Source organism: Dreissena polymorpha, chromosome 1, assembly GCF_020536995.1.
Source record: "Dreissena polymorpha isolate Duluth1 chromosome 1, UMN_Dpol_1.0, whole genome shotgun sequence".
NCBI classification, from domain to species: domain Eukaryota; kingdom Metazoa; phylum Mollusca; class Bivalvia; order Myida; family Dreissenidae; genus Dreissena; species Dreissena polymorpha.
Genome location: NC_068355.1, coordinates 26,986,763 through 26,997,540, shown reverse-complemented (window position 1 = coordinate 26,997,540; position 10,778 = coordinate 26,986,763).

Genomic DNA, 10,778 nt, shown 5'->3' with positions numbered 1-10,778 from the left:
CCTGGAACGCAACGGAAAGATCTGATGATACTAAATAGTACAAGACAGTTTAAAGATGAGGTGTTTGCTCTACAACGAAACAATCATAACTGTCACATTCTAATGATTCTCAGTATTGTTTAAATAAAAATGTTCTGATACATATCGAAGTGTATGAGTAGATTATGGAGAAAATATGTAAGGCAGTAATAAAGATAGGGCTGCTATGCCCATACTAAGTGTTAATCAAAAATGATTTTAATAAACATGATGCTCAGGCAATTGTTTTGAACTGATGTCATTATTTTAAACAATTAAGCATGTACAAACAGTAATACTAGAACATAGTATCTTTGTAACATGACAATTATTAACCCAGATATTCGTGCCATAGGATAATAGTTTTAAATTTTAAGATGACAAATATAAACACAGAGTCATCTGTTTGAACAGGCGTCTTTCTTCTGTTACAGACATTGATTGTTGATCAACATAAACAGGCCCTTGACATTTCTCTAAAATATTACTTTTCTGAAATGTGTTTTGCTATATTTTAACTTTGGCTGCACCGGTATTTATTTTAACAATTTCATTGGTTTGTACCTTCACACATGTATATTTCATATATACATATGTCCTCCTTTAAGGAAGGCATCATAAAGCAGTCACTATGTCTGTGCTTGTGTGAAACTTCTTGTCTTTACTATAAATTTGCTATTTATTGATGGATTTGTTTTTTAAATAATGTGTCTTTAATTGAACATTTTAGTCAGTCTTTTGAAAATAAAAAACTAAAAATTTGTTATTGGGGCAGAATGTTTTGCCCAACATTTGACAAAAACAACAACAGCTGAATATATACTATATAAGAGCATCTTTTTTTTGCTAAGAATTTTAGAAATGTGTAACTGAATATTGTTTGCGAAAGTCTTGAAAACAGTATTGATCGATAATGCAGAGCATCACATTATTATGATCCCAAAAAATGATCACATTAAAATAGGCAATCCATTATATTAAAACAACTTTATGTCATGAAGTTTATGTGGGTGTATGATTCCTAAATATAATACTGTCAGCTCAGGAGGACTATGTCGTGATTCCGACGCTGCCCGAAGCCAAACTCACATTTGCTCGTAACTGTTCGGGTGTCGTCGCGGAAAAATTCACATGGAATATATTGTAAAACAAAACATAACAACATGTTTTGGTATCTTGTTAAATCTGTGTTAACATACCACATTTTGTTATGGGTAAATTTAATTTTCAAAATATTTTACGAATATTGAGTAGTAATGTGGCTGAAATGCAATGCAAATTAATGCCGTAGGCACGCGTCTTAAGTGCAAACAGGAATCATCATTTGGGGTCGGGGTATGTGAGGCTTGTGGGGCGTTTTGGGCCTGTGGTTTCTTGTGTTGTCTGCCCTTTCATTGCAAGAGTTGTCTGCCAACAATACACACTTTCCAACGTATCAAGTCTCCGCTCAGCTCAGGCTGTCTACTGCAGTAGAGTTTAGCGTTTTGCCTCTATATCAAGTTTGTTCAGTAAAACACCACCATTCTACCGCAGAAGAGTTTAGCGCTTTGCCTCTATATCAAGTTTGTTCAGTAAAACAGCACCATTCTACTGCAGAAGAGTTTAGCGCTTGGCCTCTATATCAAGTTTGTTTAGTAAAACACCACCATTCTACCGCAGAAGAGTTTAGCGCTTTGCCTCTATATCAAGTTTGTTCAGTAAAACACCACCATTCTACCGCAGAAGAGTTTAGCGCTTGGCCTCCATATAAAGTGTGTTCAGTAAAACAGCACTATTCTACTGCAGAAGAGTTTAGCGCTTGGCCTCTATATCAAGTTTGTTCAGTAAAACAGCACTATTCTACTGCAGAAGAGTTTAGCGCTTTGCCTCTATATCAAGTTTGTTCAGTAAAACAGCACCAATTCTACTGCAGAAGAGTTTAGCGCTTGGCCTCTATATCAAGTTTGTTCAGTAAAACAGCACTATTCTACTGCAGAAGAGTTTAGCGCTTGGCCTCTATATCAAGTTTGTTCAGTAAAACACCACCATTCTACTGCAGTAGAGTTTAGCGCTTTGCCTCTATATCAAGTGTGTTCAGTAAAACACCACCATTCTACTGCAGAAGAGTTTAGCGCTTTGCCTCTATATCAAGTGTGTTCAGTAAAACACCACCATTCTACTGCAGTAGAGTTTAGCGCTTTGCCTCTATATCAAGTGTGTTCAGTAAAACACCACCATTCTACTGCAGAAGAGTTTAGCGCTTTGCCTCTATATCAAGTGTGTTCAGTAAAACAGCACCATTCTACCGCAGAAGAGTTTAGCGCTTGGCCTCCATATAAAGTGTGTTCAGTAAAACAGCACTATTCTACTGCAGAAGAGTTTAGCGCTTTGCCTCTATATCAAGTTTGTTCAGTAAAACACCACCATTCTACTGCAGTAGAGTTTAGCGCTTTGCCTCTATATCAAGTGTGTTCAGTAAAACAGCACTATTCTACTGCAGTAGAGTTTAGCGCTTGGCCTCTATATCAAGTTTGTTCAGTAAAACACCACCATTCTACTGCAGTAGAGTTTAGCGCTTGGCCTCCATATAAAGTGTGTTCAGTAAAACAGCACTATTCTACTGCAGTAGAGTTTAGCGCTTGGCCTCTATATCAAGTTTGTTCAGTAAAACAGCACTATTCTACTGCAGTAGAGTTTAGCGCTTTGCCTCTATATCAAGTTTGTTCAGTAAAACAGCACCATTCCTAATGAGACCATTTTTCCTAATTTCAAAATAAAACAATCCAAATTCCCCCCCCCCCCCCTAAAAAAATTCCCAAATTGCAGAAATAAATTTGCAATGAGTTGTTACGCATATGTTAATCCCCTTTTCTCAAATCATCACAGTCCAAACAAAAGGTTCGTATACCTGCTAAGCCTGTTTTAAATATAATGGCTTATAAATGTGAGCGGGTTTGAAAGCTCTTTGTTTAGAGTCCTTTGATATTTAGTGAATGAAGTGTACCAGTAATGAGGTACTGGGCGTTCTCACCTATGCGTTCTAGTGCCAACACTGTAGCGTAGATTAACTGATAGTTAAATATGTTTTACATTTTATTGGAAAGAATGAACATGGAAAAACATAGAACAAACATTTGAAAAAGACACAATCCCACGAATACAATTAAGCATACATCAGAAATGCTCATTTTAGGTCCATCAATTGTACTGGGGTGGACCGATCAATTTCTAAAAATAGTTTTGTTTTCTTTAGATATGCCTATTTCTGATAGTAAACATGGTGTTGTCTAAGAGACTGGCAATCGACAGCGGCCAATCGCTTGTTTCTACTTATGCGAAGCTTGATGCTCATGGTGGAATCGTAATTGATGTCGAAAAATATTGCGTGAGTCCTAAAAAGTATTTGCTCTGATTTGTCACATCAATTGAAATGACGAATATTATTTGTTGATTTATCAGTGGGTATAATGCACTTATGAGTTATTTCTCTTGCATGATATACAACTTACCAGATTACCTGTGTCTGTTTTCTAACTCAAATTATTTGAATCATCATTATTTTGGAAAAATACATTGTTAGCATGACATCCAGTCAGCTAGCCTCACTTATGAAGCACCTCTGATTCATAGATCAGAAATTCTCTAACATTTGTTGAATTTAACGCAAACATTAAAATGAGCTTCTTGTCTGACAGATTGCCACACTTCTTTAAATGTTACTTAAATTACAGTTTTATCCTTATACTTTGTGGGAATCCACAATTTAATAGACCAATATTTCAAAACATATCCCTATCATACAGTTTTGATGTTTTCGTGAAAGTGATGTTATTTAGCTAACCTGACCACAACGTGTTAATGGTGAGCTTTTGGGATCACGTTTTGTCCGTCGTAAACATTTTGCCTTGTTACCACTCATGACACTTAGTTAGATGATTTTTCCCAATGATATCTTAGTCTAGTTCAAAACTAGGTCATGTGAGGTAAAAAACTAGGTCACTAGGTAAAATAAAAAAGTTAACTCTCTTGAAGTCACATTTATTGACTAATCTTCATGAAACTTTGCCAGAACATTTGTAGCAATACTATATCAGCTGAGTTTGAAAATTGTCAGTTGACAAACATGGTCGCCAGAGGGCGGTGCAGATATCGTTAAATGGCTATGGTAAAACCTTGTAAACACTCTATCAGTCTTATTTTTAGTCCAACCTTATTGAAACTTGGTAAGAACATGTGTTCTAATGATATTTCGGCTGAGTTCTAAAATGGTTACGTTTCTTTTTAAAAGCTTGGCTGCCAGAGGTGGGGAAGTTTTGCTATAATGGCTATAGTAAAACTTTGTTAATCCTCTAGAAGTCATATTTATATTCCAATCTTCATCAAACGTGGTCCTTACATTTGTTTCAATTAAAGCTCGGTTGTGTTTGAAAATGGTTCTGGTCCGTTGAAAAAAATATGGCCACCAAGTAGCAGGGAAGTTTTCCTTATATAGATATAGTAACACATTTTTTTAAACTCCATGAGTCACATGCATAGTCATATCTTCATTAAACTTGGTCAGAACATGTGTTCTTATGGAAGCTTATCTGGGTTCCTGTCCGTTGAGAATCATAGCCACCAGGGGCGGGCAGTATTCCGTTTATGGCTATAGACCGTTCCAGAATTTAGTCATACCCAATTATCTCCCCTGAATCTCTCCGCGTCCGCCATAACTACTGCCTCACAACCGGTAACATATATAAGAGAGCACCGATTATTCAACGGATGCATTTCTTTCTTTTTGTAAAACGTTTTGTTTGTCATGCAAATTCTATGAAATAAAGTTTTTTTGCTAGGGGAGATGTTAAGCTAGTGTTATAACCGAAACATGTTTGAAAAACATGCATTTTTGTAGGTATTTGTCTAGGAAAAAAAACAGTTGACACATTAAAAACATTTGATTAAAGGGGCCTTTTCACAGTTTTTGGCATGTTTTGAAATAAGTCATTAAATGCTTTATATTGATAATGTAAACATTGGATCTTAAAAGCCCCAGTAAAAAAAACAAGAATAAAATTGAAAATAGGAGAACAAAAGTAGCCGCAGCTGGACTCGAACCAGTAACCCCCGGAGTCCTGGAGTAACCCGGAGAAAAAACGCATTAGCCCGCTCGGCTATTCTGCCAAGCATACTTGGTTAGAGTATTTTATGCATTATATCAGCAATCTTCGTAGTTTCACAAAATTTAACGGCAACAAAAAAGAACTCTCAAAATAATTAATCGTTTCGCGTTGCAGCGCTTTATAACTTTTAGGGTTTTAAATCGTCAAAAGATGCATTTATTGGCTATATTAGACCATGGTAAATGTTCAGTAATACTGTTTCCTCACAAATATCATAACTAAAATGAAAAGTTGCGAATCTGAAACAACTTTTTTTAATTTTTCAATTTACCAAACCGTGAAAATATCCCTTTAAATTAAATGCAATATTTATCATTTGATTATTTGCATCAATCTTAAAATCGTTTAAGCCTTTGCATTCCAGTGTTTAATTGCCCATATGTTCTGCATAAACCAATTATCTCGTTTTGATCAGATATTATCTAGACTTAACTAACAACATGGTGTCATAAACCACACTGGGTGGCAGATGACAGTCTGGTCATTAAACACAATTGATTATGCCACCATGTCGTCCCTTTCTGTTAGTATTAAGCAGTCATTTGGTTGAATAATTTACCTCCGACATACTTAACAGTTGCGTACATTAGATATGTTAAATATTGTACAAATTAAAAGTAATGTCCAATATAGAATATCAGAAATTGTACACCGTAAAGATACTAGCCGGTTTAATTTATGAAAAAGAAGTATTTAATAATTATTAAATTTGCTTAAAAACATATAACGTATTTAGCGGGTATCAGTTAATTAAAACTAGGTCATTCTGTACGTAGATTTAATGTTACGGCAATTCACGAACGACACCATAAAAACAAGAAATTACATTTGTCACAAACGGGGGTAAATAATGTTTTCAAAAACATATATATGTATACAGATAAATGAGTGTTAAAGTGTTAGATATTTGTCACTCATAATCACTAGTAACGAGTTTTCAATATACATGAATACACAGTTTAATTTGCATCATGTGAAGTTGTGTTTTTTATTCTCTGTATAAACCCCTTTTAAAACTACATACCGTCATGCACTGCGCTTTTAATATGACTTTGTAGTACGTTTATTTTCAATGCACCCTTACACTTTCTATCACCCATTTGTTTATCACACTAGCGCACTCATGCCATTGATAATTATATTTTCATAATTAGATGTATTATTTTCGGAGTTTCTTTTCGATTAATTGACTAAACACGTGTTGTTATCCATATGTTTTGCGTTAGTGCAAATACATATACACTATTTTTTTTTATGTTTAGCTTTATAGATGTTAAATTATTCCAAAGACGAAAATTTATTCAACTATATATATTCACGTTCTATTCATCTTCCATTTTATCACCTTAAAGATCGTCAAGATCAATATCACTCTCTCATGATAAAAAGTTCGTTTTTTACGTGACATAATTCCAGCTCACAAAATTAAATTTAAATTCAAACAAACATTTTTTTTATCTCTGATTTCAGTTAGAACAAGAAAAAATGAAAGGCGTATCAAAAAAATCATACTTAATACAATATTTTATGATTTTAGAATTTAGAGTTTTACCAATTGATACAAATTTCAAACAATTAGCGGTAATTAATTGCGCGAGAATCTTTTATAAGTATTAATTAACATATAATCTGCTTGATGTTGCGGCTATTAAAATCAACACAACAATACATGCGTGAATTGTTTGTAACAAGTTAAAAGTAAAAAGTCTTACCAAAAAAATGAGCGACTGAACCGGCAAATTTTAGCCGATGATTACCACTTGTTTACACACAAAAAATAAACAAATACACGAAAGCATTTAAAACAATTTATTTGTTACAATCAATCTCAACTTCAATCAATCATTTAAACAACAAAAAATGTGATAATCACCTAAAGATAATTAATTAAATAATTTATTTATCCGACATCGGCGAAGCGGGTATTTTTTACGTCTCTGGCTTTTAAAATCCAAAGCTCGCAGAAGATGGCAGTAGTGTTATAATGATCAGTCACGTGACTGACAATATGGCGGCGGTCAATTTATCGATTCTGGGGCGGTCTATTATATTCACTATAGTGAAACCTTGTTTACCCTTAATAGTCCAATCTGCATGAACTTAATCAGAACATGTGTACTTATGATATCTCGGCTGAATGTGAAAATTGTTCAGGTCCGTTGAAAAACATGGCCGCCAGGGGATGGGGAGGTTCTCAATATATGGCTATAGTGAAACCTTGTTAACACTCTAGTCTAATCTTCATGGAACTTGGTTCGAAGATTAGTTCTTATGATAGCTCGGCTTTATTCCAAGAGGGTTACGGTTTGTTGAGAAACATTGCCTCCATGGGAGTGGCAGTTTTCCTAATTTGAATATTTTAAAACCATAGTAACACTCTAGTTGTAAAGAGGATGTTGGTGCACAATGCTGTTATAATGATTTTGATGCTGCTGCTGCTGCTGCTCATTATGATGATAATTATGGTGTTGATGAGGATGATGTTATTGATGATGATGATGATGATGATGATGATGATGATGATGATGATGATGATGATGATGATAATGACATTGATGATGATGATGATGAGGTTGATGATGATGATGATGATGATGATGATGATGATGATGATGAGGAGGAGGAGGAGGATGGTGATGATGATGGTGATGATGATGTTCAAGGTGTTGATGATAATGATGATGATGATGATGATGATGATGATGATGATGATGATGATGATGATCATCATCATCATCATTATCATCATCATAATCATCCTCCTCCTCATCATCCTCATCCCCTATAACATTCAAAGATGCTGTGGTGTTTATCTCATGATCTCAATGCTGGACAACGTTTTTTAGAAAAGTGTACTGTTATTTTCTTTTATTGATTAATTTATTGTCCTCATAATACTTTTATCAAAGCTGTGTCGCAAAGGGTAACACATGTCTTTTTTAAACCCATTCACACACACACACAAAAACAAAAACTACTTATATCCCATATTTTATATATATCTTTAGAAACAACAACAATATCGTTTCACAAAACAACGTTAACAACCCTTGCCTAACGTAAATACTACTCTGGTGAGCGACACAGTGCCACCGTGGCCCTTTTGTTTCAGGATTAGGAAAATATTTGAGGATTGAGATAAATTTTGTTAATTCCATCATTCAAATATTTTCCATGACACCAATTCAAAGAGAACGCAAGATATATGAGCATTTGTTTCAACAAATCATCCAGATACAATGTTGAGTGATCGTTTCTAATTACACGGTAGCTGAAATTTTAAATGTTTGGATGCAAACATCACCAGGTAATTACTACATTGCAAACACAATTTTGAGAAACATATTTTTTATTATCAGTTGAATAATCAATAATAAAATACGAATTGAAAGTCATTGAAAGTTATGACGATGACAAAGCAGTCATAGGCAATTACATATTTCTTTAAGTTTTCGAAATAAAAATAATTTAACAACAATTACACATTACTTTTAGTTTTCGAAATAAAAAATAATTTAAAAATTATAAACCACCCAAGATTGATAAACCAAGACCTATATATATTTTAAGGTGTACGTGCCAAATCACAGGCGAGGATGACACAGCATTGAATTGACATATCTATAAGATTAATTTTCCAATTTAAATTGATAAAACGGTGTGTGTGGTCGGTTCTCTTGACAAGCAGATTACAATCCTTTCATATTAAGTGCTATTTTTTCTTAGTGGCATTATCTTGTCATTAATATTTTGAGTGCAAATGCTAAACTTGTTTAACCATTGCGTGATAAATTGAGGTAAAGGGGAAAGATAACCAGCTTTAGGCCAAAAAATAAGTGTTAAGTTTTTCGAGTCCCACTGCATAGATTTTATAATGTCTTCTTTCATTGTTTTATCAATGGCGAAACACTTATTGCATGAACAATAGTATTTAGAGATTTAGGTTTAAATAAAAGGTTTTAAAGCAGTTAACTTTGCATGTGTTTGGGGTCACTATGTAAGATCAAAAACAAATTATATTACTCTGACCCTCAATTCGAAACTTAACGCATATTTTGTAAAATCATTTGTGGGCTCTAGCAAAGGCTAATAACTCTGACCCGTAATTTAGTAGATTTATTCCCCTTTTGTTCTTAGACGAGTCTGGAAATTGCGTGCATCAATGTTATATCTGTTTGTCTACTACAGATATTGAAATAAAACTACGCATTGGTTCAGTTGCTTTTAAAACAATCGCTTACTAAGACCCATAACTTTGACGAGCCTTTAGTTGCTATTCGCACCTTTTGCTTCAATCACTTTTATGGCAGATAATATAGAAAAGAAATTATGACTCTGCAAAAATTACAAATTACAATCAAATTAACGATGGGCATCTTTCAGAAAGTAGAGGTTTATGAAATGCCCGTGATAATTATCGATGCATAAAACGTTGTAGATACAATCACTATATGTACTTATATATCAATTACACCCAAGTGTGCTTATTTATAGTTTTATGTTTTCCAACCACTGCCACTGATGCCATTAAATATTCCACTCAAAACCAGATTACCACGGATAGCTTTGCTCTTTTTTGCCTTAACCGCGCGTTAAAATGCCTTGTTATTGTACTGCACCAGGCCCCTTGGTACTCCTGGGAAAACACTATTATACCATTGCTGATGTTGCTCCTTATGCTGATTTTGACTGTACTAATCGCTGTGTTGCTGTTGTTGATGCCTTTGGTGATGTTTATTAATGTTACCACTGCCTTTTATATGGCTCATTATTGCGAAGGCTGTGTGTTTGCTAATGTAAACAACTCCAAATAAAAAGCTTAAACACAATTTAATAAAACAACAAATGAGTTCTTCCTGCAAGAACGTACGTGGACTTACCGCTGCATACCAAAATTTGTGTGAAATTCCACACCTTGTGTAGTGCAAAATTATTCCAGTTTGGCAACGAATATTATCAATAATTGTATATAACGGAAACAATTCACATCCTATAAGAAAGCATATTTCTCCTAAAACACAGCTCAAAGGCACTTATCATATATAAATTTTGCAAGAAAGTGATCTATTCGAAAGTTAGATTTCAGCCGAAAGATATGACATAGCATCAACAAGGGCTGATAAGGAAGTGTCCGAAAGAAGGTGCAGCACGTATTTATGATATAGCATTGTCAAAACTTACAAACGTGTTGATAATTGATTAATATTGTGTACACCTTTGTTATGAATTGAACTCCATTGGAACTCGATAAAGATACTTTCAGAAAACAACCTAGCGTATAAAACACATGTTTCACAGGTTTATGTGAATAGTTTGTAAATTGAATTTCAAAACATCATCTAATGATTAACTGGCAAAACATATGCATTAAGGTTCATGGGGGGGATAAAATTCATTGAAACTTCGCTTTGGTTTTTCTTCAATTAATGTGGTACAATATGGTCAAACTATATATCATTTTAAAGCTAAAGACGGATAGAATAACATAAACACATTTTTGACAGTCAATATTTGTGTGCTTTATTTATATTTTGGTTTAAAACCAATATATTGTTACACTAATTTACAAAATCTCAATCTAAAGTTAGGAAGGATATGCACTACCTTAAGTTGAATAAA